The sequence below is a fragment of the Arachis hypogaea genome, chromosome 20, assembly GCF_003086295.3.
Source record: "Arachis hypogaea cultivar Tifrunner chromosome 20, arahy.Tifrunner.gnm2.J5K5, whole genome shotgun sequence".
Lineage (NCBI taxonomy): Eukaryota > Viridiplantae > Streptophyta > Magnoliopsida > Fabales > Fabaceae > Arachis > Arachis hypogaea.
This window is the reverse complement of record NC_092055.1, coordinates 71,902,588-71,924,616: the sequence shown is the minus strand read 5'-3', so window position 1 is coordinate 71,924,616 and position 22,029 is coordinate 71,902,588. Positions and strand designations below refer to the sequence as shown.

Sequence of the window (22,029 nt, the reverse complement as noted above, 5' to 3'; positions counted from 1 at the left end):
GCAAGTGTTGAGATCATAGGCTTTCTATCCTAGTCATGCAATGATTAATTCATCTTATTTAGTCAACTCCAACAAACAGGGAGAAAGTCAAACAAGATTAATCAATCATACCACAATTATAAACAAGAATTTATCTCATTACGTCATCTCGACGATTGAGGAAGGTATCATGTTATCCTCATACTTGGAGAAAGTCTAATAAGACTAGCTAATCTCAATCCAAAGGTCCTAATCAACTCACTAATTTAATTGGCAAAAGATTAGCGTCAATGGAAACAATATTCCAAAAGTCCTAATCAACTCACTAATTAAATTAGCAAAAGATTAGCGTCAATGGAAACAATATTAGCTAACAACTCTAGATCACCAACATGAGTTGGGTTTTCATGACTCAAGATTGCCCAATTACTCTTTCTAAGCCAAGAATGCTCAAAATCTACTCTAAAGTCCAACCAAGCATTTTGTCAAACACTTGGTGGGTACAAAGGGAAAGCATGGCAAATAAGCAAGAATAGTAAAATCTACCAACTACAATTTGCAAGGAAACAAGAAATCAACAATAGCAATCAAGATCAACATAAAAGAACATGGAAACATAAAAATTGCATTAAAGAAAATTGAGATCCAACAAGGTTCATGAACATGAGAGCAACAAAATAAAGGAAACGATCAAGAGGAACTAAGAAGATTAAGATATAATAACAAGAAATTAACAAGGGAAAACTAAATCAAAACAAGAATTGAAAGTGGATTTAAGAAAATTAAACCTAAACTACCCTAAATTCTAGAGAGAAGCTAGAATTCTACCTAAAACATGATGAAAACTAAAACTATGACTACTTGGTTCATTCCCCCTTCAATCCTTGGGTTCAATAGCATCAGAAATGGGTTGGATAGGGCCCAAAGTGAGCTGCAAAATCGCTGGGGGCGATTTCATTAAAGTGGACCCACGGCAGAATCGGCGCGCGCGCGTACATGGCGCGTGCGCGCCCCTGAAAGCGAAGCAACATATGGCAAAATTTATATCATTTCGAAGCCCCGGATGTTAGCTTTCCAACGCAACTAGAACCGCCTTATTTGGACCTTGGTAGCTCAAGTTATGGTCGATTGAGTGCGAAGAGATCAGGCTTGACAGCTTTATGGTTCCTTCATTTCTTCATGAGTTCTCCCACTTTGCATGCTTTTCTCCTCACTTCTTCCATCCAATACTTTCCTTATGAACCTGAAATTACTCAACAAATATATCAAGGCATCGAATGGAATTAAAGTGAATTAAAATCACCAATTTTAGGGCCTAAAAAGCATGTTTTCACATTTAAGCACAAATCAAGGGAGAATTGCAAAACCATGCTATTTCATTGAATAAATGTGAGAAAAGTTGATAAAATCCCCCAAAATAAGCACAAGATAAACTACAAAATCGGGGTTTATCATCTTTCTATCCACTCGATCTCCCGCATAATCTGCATCACAAAACCCTACTGCACAAAAGTCATTAGTTCTAGGATACCATAAGCCATAATCACAAGTTCCCTTAATGTATCAAATGATTCTTTTTACGGCTGAAAGATGGGATTCTTTTGGGTGAGATTGAAATCTTGAACATACACCCACACTTTGAACAATATCCGATCTAGAGGATGTAAGATACATGAGTGAGCCAATCATTCCTCTATATCGTGTTTCATCCACATCTTTACCGTTTTCATCTTTTTCAAGTTTAGTATTTGGATGCATTGGTGTTCCCATAGGTTTGGAGTTTTCTAGGCCAAATTTCTTAATTAATTCTTTAGCATATTTTCCTTGGTGAATAAAAATGCCACTAGGAGTTTGTTTAATTTGGAGACCAAGAAAGAATGTTAGTTCTCCCATTAAACTCATTTCAAACTCACTAGTCATGAGTTTTCCAGACTCTTCACACAAGGATTCATTGGCCGATCCAAACACTATATCATCCACATACACTTGAACAAGAAGAATATCAGCATTTGATACTTTTATAAACAAAGTTATATCGGTGGTTCCCTGATGACAAGTCATCTTATGCTAGCTTTCACTTGTTTCTTTAGGATTTATGCACTTTCTTGCATTAGAAGTAAGTAATTTGGAGTGGTTTTGCATGGTTTTGTTAAATCAATCAACCATTCTTTATTTGACATGAAATCATGAGGTTTAAGTTAAAATTAGTTGGTTTTTGAATGATTTGTAGACCTTGTGAATTGTTGAAGCTTTGATTGGTTGTTTTGGTTATTTGTAGGTGAAGAAATGGTGAAAAAAGGATTTGGGCACACTTTGAAGTTAGGACACACTTTGATGCCTTAGGCCATGCTTTTAAAAGCGTGGCCCATGACCATGAATGCAAGAAACAAAGGCTAGCACCTAATTTGAAGAGAGCGCTCAGTTAAAATAAGTTAACTTAACTTTTTCGGTTTTTTTCCAGCCTTGTGACAACATGACCATGTCTCCTTCAAAGGGCCATAACTTGAGTTACAAATGTCTAATTGATGTGCTTCTAGTTGCGTTGAAAAGTTGACATCCAGAGCTTTCCAACGATATATAGCAATCCATATTTGGCATGAAATTGAAGCACAAGTGAAAGGCATCTTTAAGTCCCAAAAATCAACCACAAAATGCAACCAGCAAGGCTAGAAGTGGGAGCCTCTCTCCAAAGCAAAGTAGCGCTATTAGTGTGCAAAGAAATTTGCCAAATTGGGAGAGCCAGGATTCGAAGTGGAGACCAAGGGAAAGCAAGGACGTTAAGTTAAATTTTTTAACTGAGCGCCAATGCTTCACAAGGAGCGCTCCGTTAACTAAAGTTAACTTTATCGTGGCTTGGTAAGAGAAAATGCAAGGTGCAATATTTGCTAGTGAAGCCACCAAGGATCAAACCTTGCACCAGGGACATACAAGAGAGCGCTACAAAAGGAAAACAAGGGCGCTGCATGAAATGATTTCACTGAGCACTATTGCACACAAGGAGGCAAGGTTCAAAGCATTGACACAAGCACATGTAGCGCTCAGTTACCTTATTTAACTGAGCGCTCCACTAGAGGTGGCTCCTTAGCCCAATTTTAATTAGAAACCAATTTTGGATCCAATTTTTCACTAATTTGCAAAGCCCACATCATCACTCAAAGGCACAAGAACAAGCTAGATTAGGAATTTCATTTAATTTGTAATTTGTTTTCAATTTCAATTTCATTTTTATTTTGTAAAGCCTATAAAAAGGCATCTGTTTCATTTTCGAACAGGCTAGCTCCAATAGGGAATAAGTAGAATAGAGAGCTGACTTTTACAATTTAAGCTGTGAATTGGGATTGAGAGCTGAGTCCTCTCCTCCTGGTTCTTATTTTTGCATCTCTTTCTTTCTGTTTTTGAATTGTGGATAGAGATTGTAGGATATCTGTTTCAATCCTTGATCTACAATTCATCTTTGTTTTCTTCTGCATAATTCTAAGATTTGGGAATTAGATTTAGCTTTCTGTTTTAACTTTCATTTCTTCTGCAACTCTTACTATCTGTTCTTGGAATTTAAAGTGAGATTGAAGAGCTTCACTGATTCTAAGTTTGAGAATCCTCTTTTACCTCTCTTCTCAATTGTTCTAAGAATTGGATCCAAGTTTTATTTGCTGTTCCATTTACTTTTCTTCTGCAAATTGTTCTCTGTTGGATCAAGGAAGAAATTGAGATCAATACTTGTTTTCTAGTCTCATTGATTTCCTGAGATCTTGAATTTCTCCTTTAGATTTCACAATTAAGCTAAATTTAAATTCTGTTTTAGTTCTTCTGCAATTTCCTTCATCTTACATTTCTCTGGTTCACTGCAATTTATATTTTCTTGCTCAGTTTTATTTTGAATTCCAGTCCCCAAATCCTTTATTCTTCAAGCAATTTAAGATTTCCATCAATTTAGATTCAGCAATTTAAGATTTCCATCAATTTAGATTCAGCAATTTAAATTCTTGCACTTTATGTTTTGGTCATTTACTTTTCTTACAATTTAAGTTTCAGCTATTTTACTTTCTTGCACTTTAAGTTTCAAGCAATTTAATCTTCTGCACGTTAGTTTTCTGTCAATTCTCCCTCTCCCTTTTAGTTTCATGCAATTTAGCTTCTGTTGGTTACAAATCACTCAAATCATCAACTGTTTGCTTAACTAAATCAACCACCTAACTAAAATTGCTCAATCCTTCAATCCCTGTGGGATCGACCTCACTCATGTGAGTAATTACTACTTGATGCGACCCGGTACACTTGCCGGTGAGTTTTTGGTGTTGGAGTTCCGGTTCCAACCAATCAAGTTTTTGGCACCATTGCTGGGGATTGATTAGATTGACAATGATTAAGTAAGGTAGTGGTCTAGATTAAGCATTTTTTCTTTATTTTTGTTTATTTCCTTTATTTTTAACAAGCACACTAACTGTTTGAGACTTTGTCTCTACTAATCCTAACTGCACTCAAGCTACAGAGTGCTCTGTTTATGTTTTTGAATCTATGCCAGGAGGAAGAAGCCATGACTTTACACCCTTTAATCTTGAGATACTTTGAATGTTGAGAAGATAAGCAAGAAATGGAAGAGAATCCTCTAATTCACTAGAGGGAGTGGCCAACGATGACCCACCCCAGAAAATCAGCAAGCTAAAAGCAGAAGTGCAATCATTCACACAAAAGAAGGGAGTAATGGAACTTGAAGGAGTAAATGCAATCATGACCCAAAACAAGCAGATGCACCAACAACTTCAGCAACAAATGGAGCTGATGGTCAGGAAAATCAATGAGCTACAAATTGCTGTGGTAAATGCATAAAGCCAATATCAAATCTCACATGGATGGAATCAATCTGAAAAAAGTTTTGGAGCAACCAACTATGAGAACTAAAATTAAGGACCAAGGAACCTCAATTATAACATCCCTAGCATCAAAAACAGGCACAACCACACCATTACTAAAAACACCCATTACACACCGCTACAATACACAACCCTCCAGCCCTATTACACCTCACAATTCTCCCAAAACAACTTTCATCAACCATCTCAGTTCATACAACCACGACCAATTCCGTGCTCTCAAAGAATCTCTAACCTAGAGATAATAATGGAGAAGCTCATGGATGATCAAACCTTGGCAAACAAACGCCAAAAAGCAGCACTCAGAAACCTTGAAGGAAAACTGGGACAAGTGGCTAAATACATTTCAGAACTGAGTAAGAAGAGGGCAAATACCCCCCCCCCAGAACCACTGAAAACAACTCAAGAGACAATGGAAAAGCTACAAGATGGGAGAAGTGGAAAGCAATCATAGAGAAAAGTGAGAAGACTATGAAAAAAAAAGCCATTATCCAGGAAAAATACCACAGAAAAGTTCCACAAGAAGAGATAGAAGAAAGGAAACCCACAGTAAGAGGAGAAAATCCAAGGCAACATGATTTTCAGCTTCCATGATCAAAGAATGAAGGATGTCAAGCTAGTGACAATAAAAGAGTGCTTGTTAGGAGGTAACCCAACCTGAGGTAGTTATCTTTTCATAGCTATTTCAAATAAAAAGGTAGAGTAGTTTTATCTGTAGTGCAAGGAGCTAAGTTTTGTGTTTCACACCAAAACAATTTGAGGAAGAGTGAAGGGTGCTAAGTTTGGTGTTCCACTAAAAATCTCATTTGAAAATACATTTTCACCTTCTGCATAATCAGTTGCCAGCTCCAAACCACCAGAGAAGCTACTTAGCAATTGTTTAGTTTTTAGTTCGTAGTCTGTTTTCTGGTTCATAATTTTCTTTTCTAGTTTATAGTATGCTTTCTTACTAAGAGCACATGTGGTTTTCTGCATATGTACAAACTGTTGTATAAGGCAAGGAACTAAGTTTGGTGTTTACACACCAATCTAAGTTCAGAAGTCTACAAACATACATCCATGCTAACCACTTTTCAAGTGCTTGGGGAACAAGCAACTTTCAATATCATTGCAGAGGTTTATCCAAGTTTTTGGAAGGATTAAGCATCATCAACCAAAGAGATAAAGAGAAATGTGAAGACCAGCAATGATGATGATGAAGAGTAAAGCAAGTAAACTCCAAAAGGTTGTATTGTTAAATGATTATTTTGCATCAGACACTGCTATGACTGGAAGTGATATTGTACCCCTGTCTGTCTACCTAGTATAGAGTCTCTGTAATTCAATAATTGAGATGCTTGATAGTTTACAACACTATACTCTCCAAAACTTGCTTGCACTCAATATCTCAAAAAGGCATCACAGGACAGTTCTTTGAAAAGAAGGATTAAGGAATTAAAAAGTTTTTAGGCAAGCAAAAGATTAGGAGAAGTGGTGGTTCTAGTTGTATGATTATGCATTGAGGTTGCATGCTTATGAAAACTTGCATGGGGGCTCATAGGCAGGACATAGAGTTCAAAGAAGTAGTGTGGAGATTCTCAAACATTTATTGATCCAAGAAGCAGCAAACAAAAGAAAATAAAGAAAATACAAAAACAAAAGAACATGGCCCAAGGCTTTGAGCATCAATTACTAGGCAGAAAATAAGAAAGAAACAAGAACTCAAAGAGTTGTTATCCTAGTAAATGCTTGTGGTCGAATTGTGTCAAAGAGAGAGGCTTGAGCAAGTAAATTCTTAGGGGTGCTTTAACACCTAATACCTTAAAACCAACTGGTTTAGGAGTATTGATTGAAAGCTTATCTAAAGAGCCGCTTTGAGACATGACACTTAGAGTCAAGGCCAAAACACAGAAAATATAAGCTGCTTCAAGGTGATTACCTATAGAGAGATCTCCATGATATCATTTGGATGAAAGTCCTAGGACCTAAGACTTCCAATATGTAGGGACTAGTAAGCACTGAAGCCCTTGCATGAGCATATAATTTAGAGTTCACCCCACTGTCACTTAATCACTTCACTCACAGGATATTACAAGTTATTCTTCAATCCATTCCAATTGAAAGAACCTTTGGGCATAACTCTTTTTCTTGCTTGGGGACAAGTAAGGTTTAAGTTTCGTGTTGTGATGACAAGTCATCTTATGCTAGCTTGTCAAGCAATTTTCACTTGTTTCATTAGGATTTATGCACTTTCTTGCATTAGAAATAAGTAATTTGGAGTGGTTTTGCATGGTTTTGTTAAACCAATCAACCATCCTTTATTTGACACAAAATCATGAGGTTTAAGCTAAAATTAGTTGGTTTTTGAATGATTTGTAGACCTTGTGAATTATTGAAGCTTTGATTGGTTGTTTTGGTTATTTGTAGGTGAAGAAATGGTGAAAAAAAGGATTTTGGGCACACTTTGAAGTTAGGACACACTTTGATGCCTTAGGCCACACTTTTAAAAGCATGGCCCATGACCATGAATGTAAGAAACAAAGGCCAGCACCCAATTTGAAGAGAGCGCTCAATTAAAATAAGTTAACTTAACTTTTTCGGTTTTTTTCCAGCCTTGTGACAGCATGACCATGCCTCCTTCAAAGGGCCATAACTTGAGTTACAAATGTCCAATTGATGTGCTTCCAAATACGTTGGAAAACTGACATCCAGAGCTTTCCAATGATATGTATCAATCTATATTTGGCATGAAATTGAAGCACAAGTGAAAGGCGTCTTTAAGGCTCAAAAATCAACCACAAAATGCAACCAGCAAGGCTAGAAGTGGGAGCCTCTCTCCAAAGCAAAGTAGCACTATTAGTGTGCAAAGAAAATTTCCAAATTGGGAGAGCCAGGATTCAAATTGGAGACCAAGGGAAAGCAAGGGCGTTAAGTTAAATGTTTTAACTGAGCGCCAATGCTTCACAAGGAGCGCTCCGTTAACTAAAGTTAACTTTATCGTGGCTTGGCAAGAGAAAATGCAAGGTGCAATATTTGCTAGTGAAGCCACCAAGGATCAAACCTTGCACCAGGGACATACAAGAGAATGCTACAAGAGGAAAACAAGGGCGCTGCGTGAAATGATTTCACTGAGCGCTATGTAGCGCTCAGTTACCTTATTTAACTTAGCGCTCCACTGGAGGTGGCTCCTTAGCCCAATTTCAATTAGAAACCAATTTTGGATCCAATTCTTCACCAATTTGTAAAGCCCACATCATCATTCAAAGGCACAAGAACAAGCTAGGTTAGAAATTTCATTTAATTTGTAATTTGTTTTCAATTTCAATTTCATTTTTATTTCGTAAAGCCTATAAAAAGGCATGTGTTTCATTTTAGAACAGGCTAGCTCCAATAGGGAGTAAGTAGAATAGAGAGCTGACTTTTACAATTTGAGCTGTGAATTGGGATTGAGAGCTGAGTCCTCTCCTCCTGGTTCTTATTTTTGCATCTCTTGCTTTCTGTTTTTGAATTGTGGATAGAGACTGAAGGAATTCTATTTCAATCCTTGATCTATAATTCATCTTTGTTTTCTTCTGCATAATTCTAAGATTTGGAAATTGGATTTAGCTTTCTGTTTTCACTTTCATTTCTTCTGCAACTCTTGCTATCTGTTCTTAGAATTTAAATAGAGATTGAAGAGCTTCACTGATTCTAAGTTTGAGAATCCTCTTTTACCTCTCTTCTCAATTGTTCTATGAATTGGATCCAAGTTTTATTTACTGTTCCATTTACTTTTCATCTGCAAATTGTTTTCTGTTGGATCAAGAAAGAAATTGAGGTCTAGACTTGTTTTCTAGTCTCATTGATTTCCTGAGATCTTGAATTTCTCCTTTAGATTTCACAATTGAGCTAAATTTAAATTCTGTTTTAGTTCTTCTGCAATTTTCTTCATCTTACATTTCTCTGGTTCACTGCAATTTATATTTTCTTGCTCAGTTTTATTTTGAATTCCAGTCCTCAAATCCTTTATTCTTCAAGCAATTTAAGATTTCCAGCAATTTAAATTCAGCAATTTAAATTTCTTGCACTTTAAGTTTCAGTCATTTACTTTTCTTGCAATTTAGGTTTCAGCTATTTTACTTTCTTGCACTTTAAGTTTCAAGCAATTTAATCTTCTGCACTTTGGTTTTCTGTCTTCTCCCTCTCTCTTTTAGTTTCATGCAATTTAGCTTATGTTGGTTACAAATCACTCAAATCATCAACTGTTTGCTTAACTAAATCAACCACCTAACTAAAATTGCTCAATCCTTCAATCCCTGTGGGATCAACCTCACTCATGTGAGTAATTACTACTTGATGCGACTCGGTACACTTACCGGTAAGTTTTTGGTGTTGGAATTCCGGTTCTAACCCATCATTCTCTTTTGAAATTGGTTTTCCAACAAGAAGGTGCTAAGCCTTTCATACCAAGCTCTTGGAGCTTACCTTAGGCCATAAAGAGCCTTTGAAAGCTTAAAAACATGATTTGGAAATTCTTTTCTTTCAAAACCAGGGGGTTGGGCCACAAATACTTCTCTATCTATAAATCCATTAAGGAAAGCACATTTGACATTCATTTGGAACATTTTAAACCCCTTGTGGGCAGCATAGGCAAGAAGCAACCTAATTGCTTCCATTCTTACTACCGGGACAAAAGACTCATCAAAATCTATACCCTCCTCTTGATCATAACCTTGGGCCACTAATCTAGCCTTGTTACGAACAACACTACCATCATCTCCCAATTAATTTTTAAAAATTTACTTAGTACCCGTTACCTTCTTACCATTCGGATTAGTTACAAGTGTCCAAACCTCATTCTCTTCAAATTGGACAAGCTCCTCTTCCATGGCTTTGACCCAAAAGGGGTCTTCAAGAGCTTGCTTCACATTGTGAGGCTCTATTTGGGACAAAAAAGGAACGTTGCTTGGCTCGGCTTGCTTCTTGGATGAGGATCTTGTGGTTACTCCATGGGAAGGATCACCTATGATAAAATCATGAGGATAACCTCTCATGGACTTCCATTCTCTTGGTTTTCGGAGTAAGGTTGAGCTTTGATGAGCTTCAGTAGATTGTTCTGTTCTAGATTCCTTACTGGCTCAGGAGACAAAACACAAATGTCTCCTCCATCCTGATGAGACAAATTTGATCGGACAGATTCTTCATTTGGGATAGCAGTTGGGATTTCTTGACTTGATTGATGGTTCATATCAGCTTCACTTCATGTATCATCATCTAAAAGAGCACTGGGAATTGAATTAGTATCACAAAAAAATGTGCATGGATTCCTCTATGGTCCTATGATCTTTGAGGTAAATTCTATACACTTTACTAGTGGTGGAGTATCCAACAAACATTCCCTCATAGGCTTTTGGATCAAATTTACCAAGATTTTCTTTATTATTAAGTACAAAACATTTGCAACCAAAAATGTGGAAATACTTAAGATTAGGAGGGGTTCCTTTCCATAGCTCATAAGGAGTTTTCTTTAACCCTTTTCTAATGATAGTTCTATTCAAAATATAACAAGCTGTATTCACAGCTTCAGCCCATAGAAATTTTGGAACCTCATTTTCACATAACATAGTCCTAGCCATTTTTTGAAGGCTTCTATTCCTTCTTTCAACTACACCATTTTGTTGAGGTGTTCTAGGGCATGAAAAATTATGAGCAATTCCAAAATCATCACAGAATTTTTCAAAATCTTGATTTTTAAATTCCTTTCCGTGATCACTTCTTAAGTGGGCAATTTTCAAATCTTTTTCATTTTGATTTCTTTTGCAAAGGGTTGAGAAAGCATGGAAAGCATCATTCTTATGAGTAAGAAAAAGTACCCAACCGAATCTAGAGTAATCATCCACCACTACCAATCCATAATGTTTACCTCCTAAACTTTGTGTTCTTGTTGGACTAAAATGATCAATATGTAACATTTCCAATGGCCTCTTGGTAGAAATTCTATCTTTTGGTTTAAAATAGGATTTTACTTGTTTGACTAATTGACAAGCATCACAAGTAATATCCTTATCAAATTTAATGTTTGGAATTCCTCTCACCAAGTTTTTCTTAACAAACTTAGAAATTTGGTACATGCTTGCATGACCCAATTTCTTATGCCAAAGCCATTTTTCAGATTCAAGAGAAGTAAAACATATTACTTTTTGATCTTTTAAATCCTCAAGAGTCAATCCATACACATTGTTACACCTTTTAGCTTCAAACAAAATATCCCCAGTCTTTTCACAAATAACTAAACAAACCAATTTCCTAAAAATGACTTCATATCCAAGATCACATAATTGGCTTACACTTAACAAATTGTGTTTCAAACCATCAACAAGAAGATCATCATTTATAAAAGAAGAAAAACTTTTACTAACTTTTCCAATGGCCACTATCTTTCCTTTGCCATTATCACCGAAAGTGACAAACCCTCCATCATATTCATCAAGCTTAATAAAGAAGGTTGCCTTTCCGGTCATAGGCCTAGAACATCCACTATCCATGTACCACATATTGTCCTTTCGCTTGGATGCTAGGCAAACCTACAAAACGAGCTCAAGTGACCTTAGGTATCCAAATCTTTTTGGATCCTTTTACATTAAACCATCTTCTTTGTCCCAATCCATTGTAATCAAAAACAATTTTACAAACTTTGTCTCCAATCATTCTTTCACCAAAGAAACAATGAATGGGAAAGTGACCATTCCGGTTGCATAATCTACAAAATCTATGAGAGGCAGTTTTCGCAAAGCTTGTTGGGTTTTGAAACCTTACATCATTTGAAGATGATGCTATGTTTGCAAAACAAGGTGTTTCAACCGATTTTGATGCTTTAAGGAATCCCAACCCAGCTTTGTCATAAAGAGGTTTTTGACTTGCCAATAGTTAATTTAAATTTTCTGAACTTTGTGCAAATTTGGCTAAGTCTTCTTTAAGCCTTTTTATCTCTTTATGCAGCCACTCATTTTCTTCAAAATAATTCAGATTAGCAGTTACGGAATGGTGGTATTCCCAGCTTTTAAGTTGAGCTTTCAACTGCTTGTTTTCTTCAACAAGTTCAACAGCAGTTTTAGCATATCTCAACTTATCTTTTAGAAAACCATTTTCAGCTTTAAGAATTTCAATTTGAGACTCAAGATTTTGGTTATCAAGCAAGAAGCGTCTAATTTTTTCAGAAAGGTGATCGATCATGAGATGAAGATCTTCAGTGTCAGGGTTATGAAATAATACCTGCTCAACATGATCATCCATAAGGCGGGTTTGAGACTTGGTTTCTGATTCTTCATCTTCATCAGAATCGTTCTCCAAGTCTTCCCAAGACGCCATGAGTCCCTTCCTCTTTCCCTTTTTCAGCTTCTCTTCTTTCTTTAGCTTATGGCAATCAGATTTGAAGTGCCCAGTTTCTTTGCAGTTGTAGCATATCACCTTGCTGGAATCTTTCCTTGTTTTTCTTGAACCGCTTTCTGATAGCACGGAAACTTGTCTCTCAACAAATTTCCCTTCGGCAAGTATACCGAATTGTCGTCAAGTAATAACTCACAAAAGAGTGAGGTCGAATCCCACAGAGATTAACGGATTAAGCAATCAATAGTTGATTGATTATCCTAGTTAGACGATTCAGATTTGGATGATGAGTAACAAGGAACTGTAAATGGCATAAAAGTAAAGAAAGCAATAAAGTGCAGAAAAGTAAAATGGCAAGAAAAGTAAATGTAAGAACTAAAAATAAAATGAACATTGGGATCAAGAGATATTGCAATCCTCCGGATCAAGTTCATTCTCATCTCTCCCTCAATCAATGCATTTATTGATCTCCTTGGCAATCTTATGTGATTGAATTGGTAATTCAATCTCTCAAATCTTGATCAATAGCCAATTCCTTGGTCAATTGCTCATGAGAAGAGATGAAGTATGGTCACTGATTATACCACATGCATTCCCAAATCAAGTGTTGGTAGAATTATAGTCACCATATCCATCCAACCCCAATTTGGTCCAACATGAGAAAGTATTTCTAGCATGATCTCTTCATTCCTCTTCCAAGGTTCAGAAGAGATCCAAGTATGAATAGCTTCTTTTCCAAGATAACTACCCAATTGGATGAAGATTGAAAGCTTTCTAGTAAAATCAAGAGAAAAGAAAGAAGAGAAATGAAAACTATTATTGATCCATCAAATTACAATAGAGCTCCCTAACCCAATGAAAGGGGTTAGTTGATCATTGCTCTAACAAAATAGAAAAGAAAAAAAGTGCAGAAAAGTAAAGATCAAGATTAAAACTAAAATTGAAACTTCAAAATTCATAAATGAAAAGTACAAAGAAAAGAAAGAAAAGGAAAAGTGTGTAAGGGGAGGGAGTCCAAAGACCCCTCTCTAATCCCCCCTTCCAGAATGTCAGTCCCCTGGTTCTTGATACTAGCTCGCACCTCCTCTTTGAATACCTTATTATCTTAAAACTCTTTGAATATGCCTTCAAGCAGAGTCTCAATTTTGGAGAGTCTTTCTTCAGATGATGGTGAGTTGAGAGTGGATGGGTAAGTTGGGTCATTTTGGTTTTGGTATGGATGTGGAGAGGTGTTGTTATGGTGGTGCTGATATGATCTTTGTGTGGAATGTTGGTGAGCTACATTGTTGTTGTGGTTGTTACGTCTCTGATCTTGGCTTTGATCTTGTTGATTTCCCCACCCAAAGTTTGGGTGATTCCTCCAACCAGGGTTGTAGGTTTTGGAGTATGGATCATGGGTCTGCCTGGGTGAGTTTCCAATGTAGTTGGCTTGTTCTTGCTCCTCCTCTGCCTCAGCATTCACCCCCCTCTTAAGTTGTTGATGAGGTGGTGATTGCTGCTACTTGGTTCATCTCCATCTTCTTGGTAAGGTCAGCTAGTTGCTTGGTAATAAGCTTGTTTTGGGCCAGCAGTACATCCACATTGTTTAGTTCCATCACTCCTCTAGTGTTGCCTCTTTCAGAAGCATAGAAATAGTCATTCTCTGCTACAGTTTCAATGACATCTATGGCCTCCTCAATGGTCTTCTTCTTGTTCAGAGATCCCCCGGATGAATGGTTTACTACCTTCTTTGATTTATAAGAAAGGCCTTCATAGAAAATGTGTAGCTGCACCCATTCATTGAATATATCTGGTGGGCACCTTCTTGTCAGGTCCTTGAACCTCTCCCATGCTTCATATAGAGGTCTCACCATCCTGCTGCCTGAATGTTTGCACCTCAGCTCTCAGCTTGTTGATCTGTTGAGGAGGATAGAATCTTGCCAGGAATTTGTTCACCACATCTTCCCAGGTTGCTAAACTCTCCTTTGAGAAGGTGGTATGCGAAATTGTTACTCAGGTTGTGAATTATTTATTATTCGAAATTGATTCCCTGGCAATGGCACCAAAAACGGATGCACAGAACCATGGTCTAAACATATCTTCACAACTTCGCATAACTAACCAGCAAGTGCACTGGGTCGTCCAAGTAATACCTTACGTGAGTAAGGGTCGAATCCCACGGAGATTGTTGGTATGAAGCAAGCTATGGTCACTTTGTAAATCTCAGTCAGGCGGATATAAAATAGTTATGTAGTTTTCGAAATGTAGTAATAAAAGAAGGATAGAAATACTTATATAAATCATTGGTGAGAATTTCAGATAAGCGTATGGAGATGCATTCGTTCCTCTGAACCTCTGCTTTCCTGCTGTCTTCATCCAATCAGTCTTACTCCTTTCCATGGCTGGCTTTATGCAAGGGCATCACCGTTGTCAGTGGCTACATCCCCTCCTCTTGTGAAAATGGTCTAAGATGCCCTGTCACGGCACAGCTAATCATCTGAGGTTCCCGACATGCTGGAATAGGATTCACCCTCCTTTTGCGTCTGTCACTACGCCCAGCACTCGCGAGTTTGAAGCTCGTCACAGTCATTCAATCATTGAATCCTACTCAGAATACCACAGACAAGGTTTAGACTTTCCGAATTCTCTTGAATGCCGCCATCATTCTAGCTTACACCACGAAGATTCCGATTAAGAGATCTAAGAGATACTCATTCAATCTAAGGTAGAACGGAAGTGGTTGTCAGGCACGCGTTCATAGGGAATGATGATGATTGTCACATTCATCACATTCAGGTTGAAGTGCGAATGAATATCTTAGAAGCGAAATAAGATGAATTGAATGGAAAACAGTAGTACTTTGCATTAATCTTTGAGGAATAGTAGAGCTCCACACCTTAATCTATGGAGTGTAGAAACTCTACCGTTAAAATTACATAAGTGAAAGGTCCAGGCATGGCCGAGATGGCCAGCCCCCAAAACGTGATCTAAGATAGCATACAACTGATCAAAGATGTCTAATACAATAGTAAAAGGTCCTATTTATAATAAACTAGCTACTAGGGTTTACAGAAGTAAGTAATTGATGCATAAATCCACTTCCGGGGCCCACTTGGTGTGTGCTTGGGCTGAGCTTGAAGTCTACACGTGGAGAGGTCATTCTTGGAGTTGAACGCCAGCTTTTGTGCCATTTTGGGCGTTGAACTCCACTTTGCAACTTGTTTCTGGCGCTGGACGCCAGAATTGGGCAGAGAGCTGGCGTTGAACGCCAGTTTGTGTCCTCTAAACTTAGGAAAAGTATAGACTATTATATATTGCTGGAAATCCCTAGATGTATACTTTCCAACGCAATTGGAAGCGCGCTATTTTGAGTTCTGTAGCTCCAGAAAATCCACTTAGAGTGCAAGGAGGTCAGAATCCAACAGCATCAGCAGTCCTTCTTCAACCTCTAAATCTGATTTTTGCTCAAGTCCCTCAATTTCAGCCAGAAAATACCTGAAATCACAGAAAAACACACAAACTCATAGTAAAGTCCAGAAATGTAAATTTAACATAAAAACTAATGAAAACATCCCTAAAAGTAACTAGATTCTACTAAAAACATACTAAAAACAATGCCAAAAAGCGTATAAATTATCCACTCATCACAACACCAAACTTAAATTGTTGCTTGTCCCCAAGCAACTGAAAATCAAATAGGATAAAAAGAAGAGAATATACTATAAATTCCAAACTATCAATGAAACATAGCTCCAATTAAATGAGCGGGACTTATAGCTTTTTGCCTCTTGAATAGTTCTGGCATCTCACTTTATCCATTGAGGTTCAGAATGATTGGCATCTATAGGAACTCAGAGTTCAGATAGTGTTATTGATTCTCCTAGTGCAGTATGATGATTCTTGAACACAGCTATTTTATGAGTCTTGGCTGTGGCCCTAAGCACTTTGTTTTCCAGTATTACCACCGGATACATAAATGCCACAGACAAATAATTGGGTGAACCTTTTGAGATTGTGACTCAGCTTTGCTAAAGTCCCCAATTAGAGGTGTCCAGGGTTCTTAAGCACACTCTTTTTTTGCTTTGGATCTTGACTTTAACCGCTCAGTCTCAAGTTTTCACTTGACACCTTCACGCCACAAGCACATGGTTAGGGACAGCTTGGTTTAGCCGCTTAGGCCAGGATTTTATTCCTTTAGACCCTCCTATCCACTGATGCTCAAAGCCTTGGGATCCTTTTTATTTACCCTTGCCTTTTGGTTTTAAGGGTTATTGGCTTTTTGCTCTTGCCTCTTGGTTTTAAGAGCTTTTGGCTTTTTCTGCTTGCTTTTTCTTTCTATTTTTTTTCGCCTATTTTTTTCTTTTTTCTTTTTTTTTTTTTCTGCAAGCTTTGTTCTTTGCTGCTTTTTCTTGCTTCAAGAATCATTTTTATGATTTTTTCAGATTATCAAATAACATGTCTCCTTGTCATCATTCTTTCAAGAGCCAACATATTTAACATTCTTAAACAACAACTTCAAAAGACATATGCACTGTTCAAGCATACATTCAGAAAATAAGAAGCATTGTCACCACATCAATATAATTAAACTAAGTTCAAGGATAAATTCGAAACTCATGTACTTCTTGTTCTTTTTGAATTAAAACATTTTTCATTTAAGAGAGGTGATGGATTCATAGGACATTCATAACTTTTAAGACATGGTTACTAACTACTAATGATCATGTAATGAAGACACAAACATAGATAAGCACTTAACATAGAGAAAATGAAAAATAGAGAAAGTAAGAACAAGGAATGAGTCCACCTTAGTGATGGTGGCGTTTCCTTCTTGAGGAACCAATGATGTCCTTGAGCTCTTCTATGTCTCTTCCTTGTCTTTGTTGCTCCTCCCTCATTGCTTTTTGATCTTCTCTAATTTCATGAAGGATGATGGAGTGCTCTTGATGTTCCACCCTTAGTTGTCCCATGTTGGAACTTAATTCTCCTAGGGAGGTGTTAATTTGCTCCCAATAGTTTTGTGGAGGAAAATGCATCCCTTGAGGAATCTCAGGGATTTCTTGATGATGAGCTTCTCTATGCTCTCTTGATTACTCCATCTTTTTCTTAGTGATGAGCTTGTCCTCTTCAATGAGGATATCTCCCTCTATGCCAATCCCAGCCGAATTGCATAGGTGGCAAATGAGGTGAGGAAAGGCTAACCTTGCCATAGTGGAGGACTTGTCAGCCACCTTGTAGAGTTCTTGAGGTATAATCTCATGAACTTCCACCTCTTCTCCAATCATGATGCTATGGATCATGATGGCCCGGTCTATAGTAACTTCAGACCGGTTGCTAGTGGGAATCATTGAGCATTGAATGAACTCCAACCATCCTCTAGCTACAGGCTTAAGGTCCAGCTTCTTAGTTGAACCGATTTGCCTTTTGAGTCAATCTTCCATTGAGCTCCTTCTACACATATGTCCAGGAGGACTTGGTCCAACCTTTGATCAAAGTTGACTCTCCTTGTGTAGGGGCGTGCGTTCTCTTCCATGTTTGGCAAGTTGAACGCCAACCTCACATTTTCCGGACTAAAATCTAAGTATTTTCGCCGAACCATGGTGAGATAATTCTTTGGGTTCGGGTTCTTACGTTGATCATGGTTCCTAGTGATCCATGCATTAGCATAGAACTCTTGAACCATTAAGATACCGACTTGTTGGATGGGGTTTGTTAGAACTTCCCAACCTCTTCTTTGGATTTCATGTCGGATCTCCGGATACTCATTTCTCTTGAGCTGAAAGGGACCTCGGGGATCACCTTCTTCTTGGCCACAACATCATAGAAATGGTCTTGATGGGCTTTGGAGATGAACCTTTCCATCTCGCATGACTCGGAGGTGGAAGCTTTTGTCTTCCCTTTCCCTTTTCTAGAGGATTCTTCAGTCTTAGGTGCCATCAATGGTAATGGAAAAACAAAAAGCTTATGCTTTTACCACACCAAACTTAGAATATTGCTCGCCCTCGAGCAAGAGAAGAAAGAATAGATGAAGAAGAAGAAGAAAATATGGAGAGGAGGGGGGAGGTGTGTTTCGGCCAAGACGAGAAAGAGAGGGTTGTGTTGTGTGAAAATGAGGAAGAATGGAAGGCTTTATACACAGAAGGGAGGGGGGTAAGTTTCGGCCATATAGGGTGGGTTTGGGTGGGAAATTGATTTTGAATTTTGAAGGTAGGTGGAGTTTATGAGGTAGGTGTATGGGGAAGAGTGGATGGATGTGAGTGGTGAAGAGGTGATGGGGAAGAGAGATTGAGGTGATTGGTGAAGGGTTTTGGGGAAGAGTGTTTATGGGATTGTGTGAAAGAGAGGTGAGAAGAAGTGAGTAGAGGTAGGTGGGGATCCTGTGGGGTCCATAGATCCTGAGGTGATCCTGTGGGGTCCACAGATCCTGAGGTGTTCAAGGATTTACAACCTTGCACCAAATTAGGCATGTAAAATGCCCTTGCACACAACTCTGGGCGTTCAGCGCCAGGTTGGTGCCCATTTTGGGCGTTCAACGCCCATTTGTTGCCCATTTCTGGCGTTGAACGCCAGAACCATGTTTGTTTTGGGCGTTCAGCGCCAGCTCTTCTCCAGGGTGCAATTCTGGTGTTCAAACGCCCAGATGCTGCCCATTTCTGGCGTTCAACGCCAAAACCATGCTCTGTTCTGGCGTTGAACGCCCAAAACATGCTTCTTACTGGCGTTTAAACGCCAGTAAGGTCTTCCTCCAGGGTGTGATTTTTCTTCTGCTGTTTTTGATTCCGTTTTCAATTTTTTTATTTATTTTGTGACTCCACATGATCATGAACCTAATAAAACATAAAAAACAAAAATAAAATTAGATAAATAAACATTGGGTTGCCTCCCAACAAGCACTTCTTTAATGTCAATAGCTTGACAGTGGGCTCTCATGGAGCCTCACAGATGTGCAGAGTTTTGTTGAGACCTCCCAACACCAAACTTAGAGTTTGGATATGGGGGTTTGACACCAAACTTAGAAGTAGGTTGTGGCCTCCCAACACCAAACTTAGAGTTTGACTGTGGGAGCTTTGGTTGACTCTGCTTTGAGAGAAGCTTTTTCTGCTTCCTCTCCATGGATGCAGAGAGAGATCCTTGAGTTGTAAACACAAGGTTGTCCTTATTTAATTGAAGGATCAATTCTCCTCTATCCACATCAATCACAGCTCTTGTTGTGGCTAGAAAAGGTCTTCCTAGGATGATGGATTCATCCTCTTCCTTTCCAGTATCCAGGACTATGAAATCAGTAGGGATGTAAAGGCCTTCAACCTTTACTAACACGTCCTCTACTTGTCCATAAGCCTGTTTTCTTGAATTGTCTGCCATCTCTAATGAGATTTTAGCAGCTTGCACCCTATAGATTCCCAGTTTCTCTATTACAGAGAGGGGCATGAGGTTTATTCCTGAACCAAGGTCACACAAAGCCTTAAAGATCATGGTGCCTATGGTACAAGGTATTATGAACTTTCCAGGATCCTGTCTCTTCTGAGGCAATGTCAGTTGATCCAGATCACTTAGTTCATTGGTGAACAAGGGAGGTTCATCTTCCCAAGTTTCAATACCAAATAATTTGGCATTTAGCTTCATGATTGCACCAAGGAACTTGGCAGCTTGCTCTTCAGTAACATCCTCATTTTCTTCAGAAGAGGAATACTCATCAGAGCTCATGAATGGCATAAGGAGGCTCAATGGAATCTCTATGGTCTCTAGATGAGCCTTAGAGTCCTTTGGTTCCTCAGAGGGAAGCTCCTTATTGATCACTGGACGTCCCAGGAGGTCTTCCTCCTTGGGATTCACGTCCTCTCCTTCCCTTACAGGTTCGGCCATGGTGCTTATGTCAATGGCCTTGCACTCTCCTTTTGGATTCTCTTCTGTATTGCTTGGGAGAGTACTAGGAGGGATTTCAGTGATCCTTTTACTCAGCTGGCCCACTTGTGCTTCCAAATTTTTAATGGAAGACCTTGTTTCATTCATGAAACTTACAGTGGCCTTGGATAGATCAGAGACTAAGTTTGCTAAATTATAGGTACTTTGTTCAGAGTTCTCTGTCTGTTGCTAAGTGGATGATGGAAAAGGTTTATTATTGTTAAACCTGTTTCTTCCACCATTATTAAAGCCTTGTTGAGGCCTTTGATCCTTCCATGAGAGATTTGGATGATTTCTCCATGATGGATTATAGGTGTTTCTATATGGTTCACCCATGTAATTTACCTCTGCTATTGCAGGGTTCTCAGGATCATAAGCTTCTTCTTCATAAGAAGCCTCTTGAGTACTGTTGGATGCAGCTTGCATTCCAGTCAGACTCTGAGAAATCATATTGACTTGCTGAGTCAATATTTTATTCTGAGCCAATATGGCATTCAGAGTATCAATTTCAAGAACTCCCTTCTTCATAGGCGTCCCATTACTCACAGGATTCCTCTCAGAAGTGTACATAAACTGGTTATTAGCAACCATGTCAATGAGTTCTTGAGCTTCTGCAGGCATTTTCTTTAGGTGAATGGATCCATCTGCAGAAGTATCCAATGACATCTTTGATAGCTCAGATAAACCATCATAGAATATATCCAGGATGGTCCATTTTGAAAGCATGTCAGAAGGACACTTTTTGGTCAGCTGCTTGTATCTTTCCCAAGCTTCATAGAGGGATTCACCTTCTTTCTGTCTGAAGGTTTGAACATCCACTCTAAGCTTGCTCAGCTTTTGAGGAGGAAAGAACTTGGCTAAGAAAGTCGTGACCAGCTTATCCCAAGAGTTCAGGCTATCTCTGGGTTGAGAGTCGAACCACACTCTAGCTCTGTCTCTTACAGCAAAAGGGAAAAGCATGAGCCTGTAGACTTCAGGATATACTCCATTAGTCTTAACAGTATCACAGATCTGCAAGAATTCAGTTAAGAACTGAAAAGGATCTTCAGATGGAAGTCCATGAAACTTGCAGTTTTGCTGCATCAGAGAAACTAGCTGAGGTTTCAGCTCAAAATTGTTTGCTCCAATGGTAGGAATGGAGATGCTTCTTCCATGTAAATTGGAATTAGGTGCAGTAAAGTCACCAAGCATTCTCCTTGCATTATTGTTGTTGGGTTCGGCTGCCATCTCCTTTACTTGTTTGAAATTTTCAATAAGGTTGTCTCTGGATTGTTGTAATTTAGCTTCTCTTAGTTTTCTCTTCAGAGTCCTTTCAGGTTCTGGATCAGCTTCAACAAGAATGCCTTTTTCTTTGTCCCTGCTCATAAGAAATAGAAGAGAAAAAGAAAAGAAGAGGAATCCTCTATGTCACAGTAAAGAGGTTCCTTATTGTTAGTAGAAGAAGAGAAGAAGAAAAAAATTCGAACACAGATAGAAGAGGGGGTTCAAATTTGGTGAGTAATGTGAGGAAGAGATGTTAATAGATGAATAAATAAATAAAAGGAGATGAGAAAGAAAGAATTTTGAAAATGATTTTTGAAAAAGAGTTAGTGATTTTCGAAAATGGTTTTTGAAAAATGTTAGTAATTTTCGAAAATTAAGATTTAAAATTTGAAATAATTAGTTAATTAAAAAGAAATTTTGAAAAAGAGGGAGATATTTTCGAAAATTAGAGAGAGAGAGAGAGTTAGTTAGGTAGTTATGAAAAAGATAAGAAACAAACAAAAAGTTAGTTAGTTAGTTGAAACAAATTTGAAAATCAATTTTGAAAAGATAAGAAGATAAGAAGTTAGAAAAGATATTTTGAAATCAAATTTTTGAAAAAGGTAAGATAAGAAGATATTTTTGAAAAGATATGATTGAAATTAGTTTTTGAAAAAGATTTGATTTTTTAAAAATCTCAATTAATGACTTG

General features: G+C 38.0%; 1 non-coding gene across 1 annotated transcript; it reads left to right on the top strand.

Moving 5' to 3' along the window:
- Window positions 1-20,795: 20,795 nt before the first annotated feature.
- Window positions 20,796-20,903, top strand: LOC112788086 (small nucleolar RNA R71). The gene has a single exon (XR_003195466.1). It is a non-coding gene; the product is annotated as a small nucleolar RNA R71 (small nucleolar RNA).
- Window positions 20,904-22,029: the final 1,126 nt, after the last annotated feature.